Genomic DNA, 20,967 nt, shown 5'->3' with positions numbered 1-20,967 from the left:
TATTCGCCCATTCGAAAACCTCGCACCAATATTTCGTAAATAGACATTATATTTTAAAGCTCCGAGCACAGATATTTGCACATAGATGTCGCGTTATGGTAGTGGCGTTGTTGTTGGTGTTGCCGAGGGCATTCAAGTTATGGTCGGTGGGAGAAAAGGTCCCTAAAAGGTGGTTGGGAGAAATTTAACTTTCTCTTTATCGGGGAAAGTGGAGCAGTGGCGAGTCTGAGCATGGAAAGGGCCGAAAGGGGACACGGCTGTAGGAAAGTGGTTTATTGGGCCAAAGCTGTGTCGTGATTGTCGTCCTGATTTCTGAGGATACAGTTCAATTTAAATCTGATGATTGCAATGAAATGGCAACTGTTCCCCCAAGGTTGTGAGTACAGTTTGTAATTGCACCAGGCGGTTGTAAGTCACAACTCAGTGGTTGTTGGCAGACACGTTAAAAATGTATCAGATACGATCCAAATTCAAAGAACTTGGAATCTTCAGGCTTTGTAGTGACAAGTTTGTTTGTTTGTATGGGGTTTTTACGTTGCATGGAACCAGTGGTTATTCAGCACCGGGACCAAAAGCTTACGTGACTTCCGAACCACGTCGAGAATGAACTTCTATCACCAGAAATACACATCTCTAGCCCCTCAGTGGAATGCCCGAGAATCGAACTCGCGGCCACCGAGGTGGCAGGCCAATACCATACCGATCACGCCACTGAGGCGCCTTTGTAGTGACAAGCGCATCCCAAAAAGCGCAAAGAATTCGAGAAGTTAAGAGAGCATTGTGGGTATTACAGTTCCATATGTATCTGATGAAAATAGTGACCAGTAGATTCGACATTTATATCCGATAGTTACCAACAGGGATGAAGGAAAACACAGACAGGAAATACATATGATAAAACGCAATAAAAATCTTGAAGATAAATCAGATGTTTTCTTATAGAACACCGCAGTAAGAGTGCCTCGTCCATCCCAGAATATCACACAAGACAATAGCGGGGACGGAGAAATGGTGAAGACAGCCAACAAAGGAAGAGCAGGATGTACGTGTATGGGGTTGTAGGATAGATGGGGGAGGGGTTGTAGGAAAGATGGGGATGAGGAGGGGGGTTGGGGTGTAAGGGGGGGTGGAATAAGAGTGTCCAAGCCGTCAAGTCAAACTGTGCAAGAGACAGATGGTTTCCATGGTAACCCAGTCTCACGGCTAAGTCTTAAGTACAAAGCTAATGTATTTGTGCTGGTGCTCTTACTATATACTCGAAGGTGCTTCGTAACTATGTAAACAATACTGATAATAATTATGAGAAAAATATTAATGCTAATATTGATATAAAAAATTAGAGTATTAATAAAAATAGCAGTGATAACATTTTTCTCACAATGTATTGTAGAATTTTTCAGTCGCTTTAGAAGTATCAAAAACAAAAGAATAACTATCACTATATTCATATTTTATTATGCTCATAAGTGTACAAGACATCTTACAAATGAAGCATTTTTATATCTTGACAGAAAACCATGAAAAGAAATCATCTATGAAAAATAAACAAGAACATGGGCAAAAGAGGCGAAATTATTTCCTATGTATATTGAGAGTTGAAGATACAATATCCCTCTCACCCACACATATACTTAAAAGGGGCGGATACGAATCCTGGTTAGGCGTGATCTTCATATAAGTCCCTTTGGGTGTAAGTTATTCCGAAGGTAAAGTTACTTCAATATTAATGGGCTATTTTGTATCTTCTTAATATTTGAACGAAAGAGAACGTCATGTGTGAATTCCATCACCCAATTCCTCCGTCATACACATACAAATTTTATTATATGTATATATATATATATATACTATAGATATATATATATATATATATATATATATATATATATAAACGGTAAACTCAGAATAAGTAACATCTAGATATTCCAATAAGAAATATATAATATATATATTATATATATATATATATATATATATATATATAATATATATATATATATATATATATATATGTATATGTATATATATATATATAAATATATACGTATATATATATATATATATATATATATATATATATATATATATATATGTATATAAAGGCTCAGAAAGGATCACGTACACGACCTACAAAAACTGCCCGCGTAAACGCACACACACGAACAAAAAAACATTAAAACTGACGTCCGTATATTAAATATAGAGCGAAAAGGGGGTTTCAGTGGCCCTAACGGCAATTAAAACAACATGCCAACTGATGGAATGCTGTTAGAACTTACGACTGGATTCGGCTGAATAAAACGAGATCATAAAAATAATATTGCAGAGTGAACGCGCGGGGGGATTCTAACAAGCGCGTATTTTGGCCCGTCGAGGTTTTTGGGGCCACTGACCCCCCCTCCCCCTGTATTTTTCTAATTGAACGGATGCACACTATCGCGTCAGTATGCATACGGATGTATTAAATGGAGGCGGAGAAAGGCAACGAAAAATGACATAAGCTTATAAAAAGTCTCCAAGTATATTTTTGCTTCATAATTTGAAAATAAACAGGAATTCAGGTTAAATGGTTAAAAAGAATCTACATAAGAGTCAAGACAACTCAGAGAGAGAGAGAGAGAGAGAGAGAGAGACCTTACCTTACCTTACAGACCTTACAGTTCGTTCGGGTTGTTGCCCCAGGTCCCTCAGTGTGAGGCGCCTCTAATGTCTACCAGAGAGTTGCTAGTACATCTTCCGGTATATTTTGCATCTTCCCAATCTTGGATGGTCTGGGATGCAGTTTAGATATTTGTCGAGCTTATTCTTAAACACATCTACGCTCACTCCTGATATATTCCTCAGATGAGCTGGCAACGCATTGAATAGACGCTGCATTATCGATGCTGGTGCGTAGTGGATTAATGTCCTGTGTGCTTTCCTTATTTTTCCTGGTATCGTTTTGGGCACTATTAATCTACCTCTGCTTGCTCTTTCTGATATTTTTAGTTCCATGATATTTTCTGTTATTCCTTCTATCTGTTTCCATGCCTGAATTATCATGTAGCGTTTCTCTTCCTTTCCTTTCAGACTATATAATTTTAAGGATTGTAGTCTTTCCAGTAGTCTAGGTCCTTAACTTCTTCTATTCTAGCTGTAAAGGACCTTTGTACACTCTCTATTTGTACAATATCCTTTTGATAGTGTGGGTACCATATCATATTGCAATATTCAAGTGGACTACGAACATATGTTTTATAAAGCATAATCATGTGTTCAGCTTTTCTTGTTTTGAAGTGCCGTAACAACATTCCCATTTTTGCTTTACATTTTGCCAACAGAATTGCTATTTCATCATTGCATAAACATGTTCCTATTCATCATCACACCAAGGTCTTTAACTGCTTCCTTATTTGTGATTGTCTCATTATTAGGTCCCCTATATGCATATAGCTTTCCTTCTCTGTCTCCATAATTTATTGATTCAAATTTATCAGAGTTAAATACCATCCTATTTACCTCTGCCCAATCATATACTTTGTTAAGGTCTCTTTGTAGAGCGTTCCTATCTTCATCACAAGTAATTTCTCTACTTATTCTTGTGTCATCAGCGAAACTACTCACTGTACCGAATCCTTAACATTACTGTCTATGTCTTCAATCATAATAACAAACAATATTGCAGCTAGCACCGTACCTTGTGGCACACGGATATTACCTTGGTTTCATCCGATTTCTCATCGTTTGCAATAACTATCTGTTTTCTGTTGTGTAAAAATTCTTTTAACCATCTTCCTACTTTATATACGATATTGTGTTTTCTAATTTTCTTTGCTAATATATTATGGTCTACTTTGTCAAAAGCTTTTGCAAAGTTCTAAATAAAACCACATCGGTGTTTCATTTCCGCTTTTCATATTTTTGAATATGTTCTCACGGTGGACTAACAGTTGGGTTTGTGTACTTTTTCCGGGTACGAAACCGTGTTGTCCTATATTAAACAAAATATTTTTTATTAAATGTTTCATAATATTTTTCTTCATTACCCTTTCATACACTTTCATAATATGTGATGTTAGACTCACAGGCCTATAATTACTTGCCTCTAGTCTTGATCCACTTTTGAAAGTAGGGGTGATATATGCTAATTTGTGCTCATCATAAATCTTGCCTGTATCTACACTTTGTCTTAATAATATTGCAAGTGGCTTTGCGATAGAATGAACTACTTTCTTTAACAAAATAGCAGGGACTCCATCCGGCCCTGCAGCAGCTCCATTTTTAATTTCATTAATTGCCTGCACAATATCAGCTTCATTAATTTCTATGTCAGCTAAATATTCACTATTTCTTCCCTTACTTCTATATCATTATCTTCATTATCTATTCTAAGGGTGAATTCTCTCTTATATCGTTCTGCCAGTATGTTGCAATTTTCCTTTTTTTCATTCGTTAATCTCCCTTCAATTCTCAGAGGGCCTATTTCTATTCTTCTTTTATTCATCTTCTTCGCATATGAGTATAATAGTTTTGGGGTTTTGCTTGATATTTAATAGGGTTTTTTCTTCCAAGTCCCGTTTTTCATTTTCTTTTGATTGTATAATCTTTTGTTCTGCATTTTCTATCTTACTTTTTAGTTCTATAACTTTCCATGCATTTTTTCTTTGCAAGACCTTTTTTCCACTTTCTGATTTTCTGGAACAAGATCCTTCTGTCTCTTGGTATGCATGAATGATGTTTACTTTTCTTCTTCGGTATATATTTTTCCACTATTTCTCCAATATTTTAATAATATCTCCGTATTTACCCTTATTGTCATCACTTACGAAAATGTTATCCAATCTTTGTTTAATTCTTCATTAATTTCTGACCATTTTATATTTTACTGTAGAAGTGTATTTTCCATATCCTTCCCACTTTTTCATTTCTTGCTTATCTCTATTTTCACTTGCTTTGGAATGAACTGTTAATTCTATGACATTATGGTCTGAAATACTCGCATTATAAACTATTATTTCTTTAACATAATTCATCTCGTTCACAAATACTAGGTCTAAAGTATTTTCCTTTCTTGTTGGCAGGTGATTTATTTGTTGAATGTTGTAGTCTAGTAGCATATCTAATAGCTTTTCAAATTGCCTCTTATCTTCTGCACTACTATTACTCTCTTTTTTATATGTATAAGTACAACCACAATCTCCTATTCGTTCTTTCCATTCTACGAAAGGAAGTTGAAGTCACCAGATAGGAGAATAGTCCAGTCCTTGTGATTTCTACATATATCATCCAATTTTTCAATTATTAAGTCAAACTCTTTAGTATTAGGAGGGTCTATATATTACTATGTTCATCAATTTTTCAGATTCAAATTCTACCGCTATTAGTTCACATTCTGAGTTACTATATTTCTCATATATTTTTCCTTGTTTTTTGTCTTTCCCATATATTGCGGTTCCCCCTTGATTCCTATTTTTTCTATCTGATCTATAAGTTTGGAACCCTTTTATTTGATCATCATTCCCAGTCTCTTGGGCAATACCAGGTTTCCAAGGTTATTATTCATTATATCTATTTTCTTTTCATTTTGGGTTAGTTCTTCTAAGTACTCTATTTTTCTTTTTGAGTTACTCGTAACTAAACCCTGCGCATTCATCACTATGATGGTTTGCGTGTTTTTCTCCTTCATTTAATACTGGTATTAATAAGGATTTTCCCATGTCTCTTTCCTGTTCTGGTATGTTGTTCTTTTTTTCATTTCCAGAAATTTCTGACATTAAAAAATCCAACTTTTCCATAATATTTGATCTTCTTCATCATAATTATTCATTTTGTGTTTGGAATCTGCAATTTTCTCCCGTTGCTTTTGCAATACCTTTCTTTTCCGTTTCTGCCAATTTAATCCTCTTGCATAATAAATACAGTTATTATCTCTTGAGTAGAATTTCGGAGCTGATGCTTTGAAATTTTTTGCGACACCTCTGCATATCTCATTGGTGGTTTGCTTTTTTCTTTTACCTTTACCTGATATTCTCATTTTCCTCTTTCTTTATTTGTTTCTTTCTTATTTTGGATTTTATTGCTTGATTGGTTATTTATTTGATTATTTTTCATGGCTACAGGGTGCATATTTTATTTACATTTTTTTGTCGAACTTACATCCTTTCTTCTTTTAGGTTTTTGCATATTTTTGGATGTAGATCTCTGCAATCATCCTCATATCCATCTAAGTATGCACATTTACCATATATTTCATAGTTTTGACATATCTTAGGATGTTTGTAGTAACATCTTTCTCCAAATCTGCAATTCCCTCTTTTCAAAAGGTTGCAGATTTTGTCTTTCTTGTCTATTTTTTTCCTCTTTCCCGTCATTGTGTAGATTTGGGTAGAGCCTCTTCGGGATTTGCTTTTCTGTTGTCATATCGTAATTTATTTCTTCGTAGGTATGCTGCTTTATTGCCTCATATGTAGTATCATGAGTATCTCTGCATCCATACTTTTATCTTGTTCTTTGTTTTCCTTATTTTTTTCTGTCATTTCATTTTTGTTTACTTCTCTTCCAGAGAGAGAGAGAGAGAGCTAATAATTAAAGAAAAAAAGTGTAGAAAGCAACAGGACAAAATCAATCAATAGGACAACCTTATAAGATATACGCCTATATATATATATATATATATATATATATATATATATATATATATATATATATATGCATGTATAGATAGATATTAGAGAGAGAGAGAGAGAGAGAGAGAGGATGAGAGAGAGAGAGAGAGAGAGGGAACAACCACAACCGAAATCCTATGAATACCAACGACGAGCGGTCGCTATCGCCCTAGGTCCCTATATCTTCCCGCCTACCTTAACCCCTCCCCCTCCCCACTCCACTCCTTCCCTACCTTTAGAAAGGGGGAAAATCTAGTAGATGATAAGGAGAGAAGGAAGGGAAGAATGGGAGAGGAAGTTGGACTGGTGAAATAAAATGAACGAATACAGTAAATTACAAACTTCCTGACCTGCTAACAACCTGTTCTGTTTCTGTTTACAGATACGCACTTACATATTAGTAATCATTTTTCTTAGATGCCTGAAACAACACGAAGCACAAAGGATGACCATAAATGCATTAAAAAAGGAAAGAAGATTAGTTATATACCTAGCACCGTTTCCAAACATTATACGCTACTGCAATTCGAGATTTAAAAAAAAAAAAAAAAATGTAAAAAAATTGCTCCGAAGTTTCTTCGGCGCAATCGAGTATTCTGTACAGCGTATAATGCTGTATGAAACTCTCAGTCATGGTCCATGAAACTCTCAGCCACGGCGCGTTAGTGGCCTGTGTTGTGGGAACCCATAGAGGTGCCAGACGCACGATCATGGCTAACTTTCACCTTAAATAAAATAAAACTACTGAGGCTAAAAGGCTGCATCTTGGTATGTTTGATGATCGAGGGTGGATGATCAACATACCAATTTACAGCCATCTAGCCTCAGTAGGTTTTAAGATCTGAGGGCGGACAAAAAAATGCGGACGGACAGACAAAGTCATCTGAGAGAGAGAGAGAGAGAGAGAGAGAGAGAGAGAGAGAGAGAGAGAGAGAGAGTCTGTTTGTTTGTTTGCTCATGCCTTAGCATGGTATTTCAAGAACGGATGAACTGATCTTGATGAAAGTGGGTGAAAACATCCACAAGCATTATTTCTCTTTTATGTCTTTTGATAACTTGATCATTTGACATCATAGAAACCATCTCGCTCAAAATTACATTAATAATTCCGACTTAGATGATAATTGGAAACCTAATGAAAACTAGTCTCCTCTTCACGCAGTCTCCCAATCTCATCCTGATGGACAGCTAGTTTCATTTTATCTATGGCATATTTGAATTGAAGTATGCAGAGTAACATTATTTTCAATGGAAGTCCATCTAAAGATTGGAGGTACATGATTCGATGCATCGTGGCCAGACGCAAAGAATAAACAGAGCATAAAGTATGAGAACTGAACTAAAAAATAAATAAATAAATAATATATAAATAATAATAATAATAATAATAATAATAATAATATAATAATAAATAATATAATAATACAACAGAAAGAGAAGAACTGGAAAGGGAAATGTCACACGACAACGAATTACACGAAGACGAACTGAGAGACGATGCCACAGAAGACGACAGGGAGGATGAAGTATCAAACAACGACACACGAAGAAACACCGACGAAGTAACAGAGAGGACGGAATGGGTAGAAAAGATTAGACAATGGATGGAGCCAGATACAGAGAGAACAAAGATCCCCACCATGAAAGCCTACAACACCAAGAAATTAAGGGAGAAAACAAGTGAGGTCAATGAAATAATGGGCCTAATACACACCACCAGTATCACAGAAACAAATAACTTGACATATGCAGGAGCAAGATTAGTAGCAGAACTGATGGGGATTCGAACACCAACACCACCGTCACAACCAACCCAACAGAAACCAAAACAGCAACCCCCTTGGAAAAGGCGCCTGGAAAAGCAAATCATGGTGATGAGATCTGACTTGAGTAAACTGAAAGAGATGGCAGAAAAAAGGCTAAGAAGCAAGAAAACAAAGGAGGAACTCAACGAGAAATACAAAGTACAAGAGAGGGGACTAAACAACACAATAGAAGATGTAAAGCAGAGGCTTAAGGCCAAAGCACACAAGATCCAACGGTACATGAACAGGAATAAGGGATACCAACAGAACAAACTATTCGGAACCAACCAGAAAAGACTATACAGCCAACTAGAGGGGAAGACAACCACCCAGAAATTCCTGAAGCCGAACCAAGTAAGAGACTCTGGGAAAACATATGGAGCAATCCGGTATCACACAACAAACATGCAACATGGCTCCAGGAAGTCAAGGAAGAAGAAACAGGGAGAATAAAACAAAGATTCACAGAGATCACGACAGACACAGTCAGACACCAACTAAAGAAAATGCCAAACTGGAAAACCCCAGGTCCATGGATACTGGCTCAAAAACTTCAAGGCCCTACACCCACGAATAGCAGAACAACTCCAGCATTGTATCTCAAATCACCAAGCACCCAAATGGATGACCACAGGAAGAACATCCTTAGTACAAAAAGACAAGAGTAAGGGAAATATAGCCAGTAACTACAGGCCTATCACCTACCAATAATGTGGAAGTTACTAACAGGTATCATCAGTGAAAGGCTATACAACTACCTAGAGGAGACAAACACCATCCCCTACCAACAGAAAGGCTGCAGAAGGAAGTGTAGGGGCACAAAAGACCAGCTCCTGATAGACAAAATGGTAATGAAGAACAGTAGGAGAAGGAAAACCAACCTAAGCATGGCATGGATAGACTATAAGAAAGCCTTCGACATGATACCACACACATGGCTAATAGAATGCCTGAAAATATATGGGGCAGAGGAAAATACCATCAGCTTCCTCAAAAATACAATGCGCAACTGGAATACAATACTTACAAGCTCTGGAATAAGACTAGCAGAGGTTAATATCAGGAGTGGGATCTTCCAGGGCGACTCACTGTCCCCACTACTCTTCGTAGTAGCCATGATTCCCATGACAAAGTACTACAGAAGATGGATGCCGGGTACCAACTCAAGAAAAGAGGCAACAAAATCAACCATCTGATGTTCATGGACGACATCAAGCTGTATGGTAAGAGCATCAAGGAAATAGATACCCTAATCCAGACTGTAAGGATTGTATCTGGGGACATCAGAATGGAGTTTGGAATAGAAAAATGCGCCTTAGTCAACATACAAAAAGGCAAAGTAACGAGAACTGAAGGGATAAAGCTACCAGATGGGAGCAACATCAAACACATAGATGAGACAGGATACAAATACCTGGGAATAATGGAAGGAGGAGATATAAAACACCAAGAGATGAAGGACACGATCAGGAAAGAATATATACAGAGACTCAAGGCGATACTCAAGTCAAAACTCAATGGAGGAAATATGATAAAAGCCATAAACACATGGGCAGTGCCAGTAATCAGATACAGCGCAGGAATAGTGGAATGGACGAAGGCAGAACTCCGCAGCAGAGATCAGAAAAACCAGGAAACAAATGACAAAACACAAAGCACTACACCCAAGAGCAAATACGGACAGACTATACATAACACGAAAGGAAGGAGGGAGAGGACTACTAAGTATAGAGGACTGCGTCAACATTGAAAACAGAGCACTGGGGCAATATCTGAAAACCAGTGAAGACGAGTGGCTAAAGAGTGCATGGGAAGAAGGACTAATAAAAAAAGTAGACGAAGACCCAGAAATATACAGAGACAGGAGAAAGACAGAGAGATCAGAGGACTGGCACAACAAACCAATGCACGGACAATACATGAGACAGACTAAAGAACTAGCCAGCGATGACAATTGGCAATGGCTACAGAGGGGAGAGCTAAAGAAGGAAACTGAAGGAATGATAACAGCGGCACAAGATCAGGCCCTAAGAACCAGATATGTTCAAAGTACGATAGACGGAAATAACATCTCTCCCATATGTAGGAAGTGCAATACGAAAAATGAAACCATAAACCACATAGCAAGTGAATGCCCGGCACTTGCACAGAACCAGTACAAAAAGAGGCATGATTCAGTGGCAAAAGCCCTCCACTGGAGCCTGTGCAAGAAACATCAGCTACCTTGCAGTAATAAGTGGTACGAGCACCAACCTGAGGGAGTGATAGAAAACGATCAGGCAAAGATCCTCGGGGACTATGGTATCAGAACGGATAGGGTGATACGTGCAAATAGACCAGACGTGACGTTGATTGACAAAATCAAGAAGAAAGTATCACTCATTGATGTCGCAATACCATGGGACACCAGAGTTGAAGAGAAAGAGAGGGAAAAATGGATAAGTATCAAGATCTGAAAATAGAAATAAGAAAGATATGGGATATGCCAGTGGAAATCGTACCCATAATCATAGGAGCACTAGGCACGATCCCAAGATCCCTGAAAAGGAATCTAGAAAAAACTAGAGGCTGTAAGTAGCTCCAGGTCTCATGCAGAAGTGTGTGATCCTAGAAACGGCACACATAGTAAGAAAAGTGATGGACTCCTAAGAGGCAGGATGCAACCCGGAACCCCACACTATAAATACCACCCAGTCGAATTAGAGGACTGTGATAGAGCAAAAAAAAAAAAAAAAAAAAAAAAAAAAAAAAAAATAATAATAATAATAATAATAATAAAATAATAATAATAATAAAAACTAGACGCTGAAGTAGCTCCAGGACTCATGCAGAAGAGTGTGATCCTAGAAACAGCGCACATAGTAAGAAAAGTGATGGAACTCCTAAGGAGGCAGATGCAACCCGGACACCCCACACTATACATACCACCCAGTCGAATTGGAGGACTGTGATAGAGCAAAAAAAAAAAAAAAAAAAAAAATAATAATAATAATAATAAAATTGGACGATGCTCCACAGACCAGAGTGGATGAAAAGGGTTTTCAAGAGTAAACTTTTCAATGACAACATTACACCGGTTTATTCGTTATATATTAGTCTCAGCAGCGAAGGGAATTTCAATGAAGATTGGTTCCGACCTCTTACGGTTTTAATACAATAGTTCAAGTATTGATGTCTGTTCATCACCAATAGCTCCGGCAGACCTCCCCCATAATAATAATATACTTCTAACGAATCCCTTTCCCCACTATAATATGAAAAATGATGTCTGTTCTGACGCCAGAAAACCTGTATGATCAAACTTTACTTTTTCTACAAACAAGTTTTTGTAGCTTTTATAAATTCTAAAAGAAATTATTTTAAGACTTGGATGCTGATGGTCATTTCAATGCAAGCAGCTACCTAGTTCCTCTGAGGTCACCATCCCCCTATTTTGATGGTATTAATAGGATTTAATATGCATTCGGTATCAATTCTATCACACTGAATAATATGCCCATAAAACAAATGGAATTTCCTATTTCAAGGCCACTTTAACCATACATAGCAGATTTCACAACTGTCTTTAGTATTACCTTCAAAATACATTTTAGTACACACACACACACACACATATACATATATATATATATATATATATATATATATATATATATATATATATACACACACACACACACACACACATATATATATATATATATATATATATATATATATATATATATATATAGTATATATACACCAACAATAACAAAGCCGAAGATCATGAACAGAGACGAAAAACGTAAATCTTTCTATCTATACAAGCATAATCGCAGATAACCTTAGACTCGTTCTTTAAAACTACAGGCGAATTACATTTTTTATCATTTTAACAACTGTGAGTAACCTGCTTAAATTCTGGAGTTCAACGAAAAAATAAATAGAATTTACCTTTCCAAGGTCTGAAAGATATTTATGGTGTTTTAGCTATTCTTAACGGTCAGTAGAGAAGAGATGTATCTTCATACAATTCAGGATTTTGAAAACATGTTCGATAGGATAACACCAAATAATAATTTTTTTTTTTCATATAAATTGTATAATATTTGTTCAATATTGGGATTCTTTCTTTGCATATAGATTAATATATCACGACTCCTTGGCGACAAATTCCCCAACTATATAATAAAAATATATGAGAAACTTAATTAAAGACAAGACTGGTAGGAGAAAACGCCGACTAATAAAAAAGATGCAAAGTGTAACACTATAGGTCTGTGTAACTTAAGGCGCTTTAATGAGGGCTAATTTTATTTACCTTCGTGCGTGTAAGCAAGCACGACAAAGGGAACGTTCTGAATGGCTGTCTGTCTTCCCTTTGTTCCTCAGCTGCGCTAGATTCTTTTAAAACGGTAACAACATTGAATAAATCTATAGTTAATTATAGATTGAGGAGTTCCCAGTGTATTACCTTCTCAGATTTTATTCATGGCCATTCCTTTATTGTGAAAAGTGCTCAAAGTCAAGATTATGTCGTCATTTCGAAATGCCACAATCACTAGATGACATCATGCATACATATACATAAATTATGTATATATATATATATATATATATATATATATATATATATATATATATATATTAATGTATATGTATGTGAGAGAGAGAGAGAGAGACGAGAGAGAGATGAGAGAGAGAGAGAGAGAGAGAGAGAATGTCAATTTGGCTATGAAACTATGTCAAATACATATCTACACAAAAGTTTACTGTGAGTGCAGACAGGAACACAGCAGAATGACTACATCTCATGTCCTGGTCTCTATCAATACTGTTTCACATCACGTCACAAATCCAATCATAGGGCGAGAGAATCCCCCCCCCCCAAAAAAAAAAAAAAAAAAAAAAAAGGCGCCCAATGAAAGGACAGTAACGACCCATCTCGACAAATCAAGTCATTAACAGAAGGAACATCAATCATCGTCGATAAAAAAAAAAAAAAAGTTTTGAATCGAATTTCCAAATGAAATTGTCAGAGACGAATTGCGCTCCCCTAGGGTCCCAATAGGCCTGTGGTCCGCACCAAACTCTATTAAGCGACGACATTCCCAGACATAAACCAATAGATTTCGCCCGGTGCCAACACAGCCGGGTCACAAAACTCTACGGTTGACGTCTTCCACATTTCACTAACTAGTCCCCGCCAAAGTAAATGTTGATTATGAACAGACGGATAACTTTTTTTCGCCTGATAATCAACTTAAATATACATAAAACAAACTATCCAAAAAATATAAACGACATTGAACATGAAATCCTTCGTTTATAACTAAATTACGTAAATAATCACAATTTTGAACAAATATAAACAAAGATGTTTTTATTTAAATTTTATTATAAATAAAGTTCTTTTGTCTTATATCAACTTGAATATTCATAAAACAAACTAACCCAAAAAACATAAGCGATATTAAACATTAAATAATTCGTCTATAATTAAATATATTGTTATGAATCCCAATACTGAACAAATATAAAAAAGTATTTTTTATTTAAATTTAATCATTACAAAGCTTTTTGACGTATATCAACTTAAATATCCATAAAACAAACTAACCAAAAAAATATAAACGATATTAAACCTGAAATAACTCTTTTATAATTAAATATACGTAAATAAGGAATGACAACATTGAACAAATATAAACAAAGCTTTTTTTATTTAAATTCTTATAAATAAACAGTTTTTGTCTTATATCAACTTATATATCTATAACACAAACTAACCAAAAAATATAAACGACATTAAATATGAAATAATTCGTTTATAATTAATATACGCAAAGAAAGAATCCTAATATTGAACAAATACTGAAAAAACACACTGACATAAATGTGAGCAATAAACACAAAGCGTCATATTCAATATATATTGTCAAGGATTTACAAAAAACAATTCCAATCAAGTATGGTTTTCAATTACATACATCGTTTACAAACAAATACAAAACTATAATCTCTTTATTCTCTATCTATTTTATCCAACACAACAATTTTCTGTATACTCCAATTACATGTGTATGTATGCATATACATACATTCGTACATACATACATATATACACACACAAAAAACCAACACACATATATAAACCCATATTATTTTCCTGAATTAAACTCCAGTTATAAAGCCCACTTGTTTTTGCGTTATCTTAAATAATAATAACACCAATCATATCTCATTTCCCTTGCATTACTAAGTTCATCGCTACCACTTTTGCACAAATTCACAAATACGTCATTATTTCAAATCAAAATGCTTCAATCAGCCAATTTTCTCACTCTACACTGCAAACAAAAAAGCCTTTGATAAACGAAACATCACTAGTTCGACAGAAAACCAACTCTCTCTCTCTTCTCTCTCTCTCTCTTCTCTCTCTTCTCTCTCTCTCTCTCTCTCTCTCTCTCTCCTATCGAGCCTTGTCAATATGCATAGGGCTGCAGCCTTGTAACGATACACTGCAGGTGTCGGCTTCAAAGACTTTGCCACAAAAGGGAACGAGATCTCATGGCTTAAGCCTGGCTACAGGAAACCCAATCGAAGGAAGGACCGCAGAAAATAAAAAGTGCGCATGCGCCAACGTCGACGTACAAACATACAAACGATGCCATCATACCGTTCGACTTTCTGACCAGAGCTGGGTAATACACATAGGAAGGCGGCAAAGAGTAACCTTAATTTTAATCGATAAATTAGATTTGCCCACATACGTTATTCAATCATACACACAAAAATTTAGAGGACATGCATTAAATATACTCATATATTTATCTTTGTATATATTTAACAGAGAGAGAGAGAGAGAGAGAGAGAGAGAAGAGAGAGAGAGAGAAGAGAAAGGAAAACACTGGCGACATTATTTTATTTACTTTGCGTTTCCATTTCCCCATAATGTTTCATTTGGCAAAAGGACGAAACGGGTTCAAGGGATTTAAATACCAAGTATTTTTCATTTTTCCTGTCGTACTGTATATGCATCACGTGCCCTGATATATATATATATACTATATATATATATATATATATATAGTATTTATATAATATATATTATATGATATATAATATAAATATATATGTATACATATACTTATATATAAATATTCATATATATATATATATTATATAATATATTATACATAATAATAGTTATAATATATATTATATATTAATAATCAATTGGCATGGTGGTAAGCATACATATATATAAATATATATAAATACATAATTCAACTATACTTAAAAAATTTTAAATGCTGGCATGATAACAGGCAAGCTCACTCTTTCAAGACTTCGCCATTAAAAACAAATAAAGACTATCCTAAAACCTGAAACGAACCCAACCAAACCCTAAAATCCCCGAGAAAAAGGGAGGAGGAAAAAACAGAGCAAACCCTAATGAAGGCGGGCTCCAAGCCCTAAGATATTTTAGCAAACAATGTATGCGAGGGGCTTATCACTACAAACCGCCGTCCGGTTGTTTATATTTGGCTCGCTTGCGCCGCCCTCGGTATCTTCGGTAGGGGCAGGGGGTGCTTGCCAGCTTAAATAACAGGAGCGGAGGCGAAACTCGCCTTAATTTTATTAGCAGAGGAGCAAAAAAACTCGGAAGGCGTTGGGGAAAGGAATCGGGGTGATATTTCAGTTCCAGTTCTCGGAAGAGACGGGAAGGGGAAAATCACGTTATTTGATCGGAAAATTGACTCTTTTGGAAATCAAAAGCTCTGGAACAGATTGCATGGCTTATGATGAGGAGAGAGCAGAAGAGAGAGAAGATGAGGAGAGGAGAGAGAGAGGAGAGGAGAGAGGGAGAGAGGAGAAGGAGAGAAGAAGAGAGAGGAGAGAGGAGAGTTATACTATATTTATTAAATAAAGGACTGGAACAGATTTACATTGGCTTATGATGACGGATGAGAGCAGAGAAGATTGAGAAGGAGAGACGGTAGGAGAGAGAAGAGAGAGAAGAGAGAGAGAGAGACATATATAATATTATATATATCATTATATATATATATAATATATATATTATATTATATATATATTATTATATTATATAATTCAGTAAACTTTCTCTCCAATTACACCGGATGGAAAATAGGGGCTTGAAGTAGTATATAAAAATATTTTAATTGATATAATTTCTCTCTCTCTTCTTCTCTCTCTTCTCTCTCTCTCTCTCTCTTCTCTCTCGTCTCTCTCTTCTCTCTCTCTCTCTCTCTCTCTCCTTTCTTTGCAAAAAGCTTTTCTTTGAACAAAGTAGACCATAACATATTACCGAAGAAAAATTTAGGAAAACACAATATCGTGGATTAAAAATAGGAAGATGGTTGAAATAATTTTTTTACCACAAAAAAAAACCAGAAAAAACCGATAGTTTTTGCAAAACGATGAGAAATCGGATTGAAAAACCAACAAGGTAATATCCGGTATGTTGCCGCAAGGCGTACCGGGTTGTTAGCTGCCAAATACTGGTTTCGTTATTATGATTGAAAGACATAGACAGTAATGTTAAGGAAATTTCGATTACGTGAGTAGTTTCGCTTGATGACACAAGAAATAAGTAGAGAAAATTACTTGTGGATGAAGATGAGGAACGCGCTCTACAAAGCAGACCTTAAACAAAGTTATATGATTGGGCAAGCATGGTAAATAGGCATGGCATTTAAACTCTGAAAATTTCTGAATCAAAATTAAATTATGGCGAGACAGAGAAGGAAAGCTACATGCATAATAGGGGCGACCTTAAAAATGAGGAACCAAACACAAATTAAGGAAGCAATTAAAGACCTTTGGTGTGATGATGGAATAGGCGAAACATGTTATTGCAAATTGATCAAATAGCAATTCTTTTGGGCCAAAAATGTAAAGCAAAAAATGGGGAATGTTGTTACCGGGCACTTCAAAACAAGGAAAAAGCTGGAACACATGATTATGGACTTTATAAAACATATGTTCGTAGTCCCACTGAAATTATTGCAATATGAATATGGTACCCACCACTCACTTATCAAAAGGATATTTGCCTTCAAATAGAAGGAGTGTACAAAAGCTTCCTTTACCAGCATAGAATAGAAAAGAAGTTAAAGGACCTTGACTTACTGGGAAAAGAACTACAATCCTTAAAATTATATAGTCTAGAAAGGGTGAGAAATGGAGAACGCTACATGATAATTCAGGCATGGGAAACCAGATAAGAATGGAATAGCTGAAAACATCCATTTGGAGCTAAAAATATTCAGGAAAGAGCAAGCAGAGGTTATAGATTAAATAGTGCCCAAAACTATACAATGGAAAAATAAGGAAAAGGCACACAGGCGACATTAATCCACTACGTCACCAGCATCGAAATAACTGCCAGCGTCTATTTCAATGCGTTGCCAGCTCATCTGAGGAATTATATCAGGAGTGATGCGTAGATGTGCTTTAAGAAAATAAGCTCGACAAAATATCTTAAACACTGCATCCCAGACCATCCCAAGCAATTGGAAGATGCCAAAAAATATATACCGGAAGATGTACTAGGCAACTCTCTGGTAGACATTAGAGGGTGCCTCACACTGAAGGACCTGGGGCAACCCGAAACGAACTGGTAAAGGCGTCTGTAACGGTAATGGTCTCTCTCTGCTCTCTGTCTCTTGTCTCTGTCTCTCTGGTCTCTCTCTCTCTTTAAAACGAGAATGACGAACTAAAGTAGTTAAGTATATATTTATACTATATATTATATATTATCATACTTATATATATTAATATAATTATATATATATATATAATATATAATCTATAATATAATATTATTATTAACACCATACATATCTTAAGAAAGATAAAGCGAATGGTATAATAAAATGTAATAATAAATCTGTTATAATACATAATACATATTATATATATACACATACATATACATACATACATATTAAGAGCGAATGTGTCGTACAGACACAAAGACCGAATAAGAATAAAGCTACCTAATATTATTAAAGCTTAAGCCTTTAAATCAAAACACCAAACTGAAGAGTATCACCCAAATTAGAGCCCAAATTATAATTTATTTACAATAAATTTAACAAAAATGTCCTTAATACCGTCAACCATTTACCATTTTTTTTAAAGACCGGACCAGAACCTGGGGTCTCTTGTCGGGATAATCCGGATTACACACGACGATCTTTCAGTCTTGAATCCAAAACATACGAGACAGACAGAGAGAGAGAGAGATGAGAGAGAGAGATGAGAGAGAGAGAGAGAGAGAAGGAGAGAGAGAGAGAGAGAGAGAGACTTTCATTTTCTACCTTCATTCCTATTATTTTTTGAGATAATGAGAGAGATAAAAGTATATTTACTACTTTGGTTCTTATTCTCGTTTAGGAGAGAGAGAGAGAGAGAGAGAGAGAGAGAGAGGAAGAGGAGAGAGGAGAGAAGAGAAGCATTTTTATTTTTATTCTACTTTTGTGGTTTTTGGAGAGAATGAGATAATTAAAAAATTAATATTTTTCTTGTTAAAGCCCCTCCTATTCGTTTTAGAGATAGAGATTGAGAGAGAGAGAGAGAGAGAGAGAGAGAGAGAGAGAGAGAGGCTTGCTATCAAAGGCGATATAACCCATCCCAGCCACAGTTTCTGAGCGACCTCGAAACAAATTTCGCCCGTTTTAAAATTCCGGGGATGAGCGGAGAGCCCGAGACCAGAATGGATATTGGATGGAGATTTTCATGTCCTGATAATAGTAATCACCGAGGTAAGCTTTTCATGAGAGAAAAATATAAGAGAGAGAGAGAGAGAGAGAGAGGAGAGAGATAGAGAGAGAGAGAGAGAGAGAGAGTTTACAAGGATTATAGGATGTCTCAAAGACTTGTTAGTCCATCGGAGAGAGAGAGAGAGAGAGAGAGAGAGAGGAGAGAGAGAGAGAGAGAGAGAGAGAGAGAAATGCTACACGCAATCAATTTAATTTCATTTTGACAACGTTTCGTCGCAATTGTTATTATTCAGAGAGAGAGAGAGAGAGAGAGAGAGAGATGAGAGAGAGAGAGAGAGAGGAGAGAGAGCGAGATTTAGGGTTTATACTTACTCAATTTTAATTTATTTGGACAATAATTCATTACTGATATTGTGTTTAATATCACCTCCATCATTATTACCCTTGAAATGTCAGTCTTCTATAATTAAAATCCTTTGATTATACAATAAAAAGTTCCTGAAGTCAGTCACTATTTCGTGCAATGTCATCATCAGCGGGTTCGAGCCCGTGAGATGAGGAACAACTTATCAATTACAACTCCCATTTGATATATATATATATATATATATATATATATATATATATATATATATATATTACTCTCCCGGTATCTCTTATCTGACGGTGACGAGCAAAGACGAAAGGAAATATTCTTACAATTTGTAAAGGGCCGTGTGTATGTATGTCTGCCACAACTCTCTCTCTCGCTCTCTCTATCTCTCTCTCTCTCTCGTCCTTCTCTCTCTCTCTCTAATCAGTCCCGTCCTCCGGAACCAATGCCTCGGGATAACCCAATTTCGACCTCAAAGAGCCAAAAATGACGCAGAAGGAATCCTTGAACGTGACAAGGTTTTCTAACATCAAGCCAAGGATTGCCAGATGACTCTGGAGGAGGAGGAGGAGGAGGAGGAGGAGGAGGAGGAGGTGGTGGTGGTGGTGGTGGTGTAGAGCAAATGGTCCTCCATAGCTTTCATCTTTTTATATCATTTATTCTTTGTCCTTTTCTCCTCCCTCATGATGAGATCAAGGAACTTGTCCCGTGTCCGAAATTGGCACTTCTGTGCGGTGACTGCGCATCGGGAAGCCACGACACGAGGAGGAATAAGGGACATGTGAAATAATGAAGCCACAAAAAGGACAACGGAGGAAGTAAAATAATGAAACGACGGAAAAAGTGACATAATGAAGCCACAAAAAGGACAAAGGAAGAAGTGAAATAATAGGACAAAGGAAGATGTAAAATAATGAAACGAAGGAAAAAGTGAAATATGAAGCCACAAAAAGGACAAAGGAAGAAGTTAAATAATAAGACAAAGTAAGAAGTAAAATAATGAAACGAGGGAAAAGGGTGAAATAATGAAGTCACAAAAAGGAAAAAGGAAGAAGTAAAATAATGAAATCGAGGAAAACAGAAGTGAATTAATGAAGTCACAAAAACGACAAAGGAAAAGGTGAAATAATGAAGCCACAAAATGGACAAAGGAAGAAGTAAAATAATGAAAGCAGGAAACAAGAAGTAAAATCATGAAGCCACAAAAAGGACAAAGGAAGAAGTAAAACAATGAAAGGAAGAAAAAAGTGGAATAAGGAAGCCACAAAAAGGAAAAATAGAAGTACGATAATGAAACAAGGAAAAAGGAAATAATGAAGCCACAAAAAAGAATGGCAAAGGAAGATATGAAATAATTATGCCACTAAAATACGAAGACATAGTAAGAAGTGAAACAATGAAGGCACAAA

General features: G+C 35.9%; 1 protein-coding gene across 3 annotated transcripts in view; it reads right to left on the bottom strand.

The window, feature by feature from the left end:
- Positions 1-20,967, bottom strand: part of LOC135195018 (adhesion G protein-coupled receptor A3-like) — a 506,010-nt gene that overhangs the window by 222,894 nt on the left and 262,149 nt on the right. The gene's annotated exons all lie outside the window — the stretch shown is intronic.

Source organism: Macrobrachium nipponense, chromosome 15 (genome assembly GCF_015104395.2).
Source record: "Macrobrachium nipponense isolate FS-2020 chromosome 15, ASM1510439v2, whole genome shotgun sequence".
Taxonomy (NCBI): Eukaryota; Metazoa; Arthropoda; class Malacostraca; order Decapoda; family Palaemonidae; genus Macrobrachium; species Macrobrachium nipponense.
This window is presented reverse-complemented; position numbering and strand designations above follow the sequence as displayed.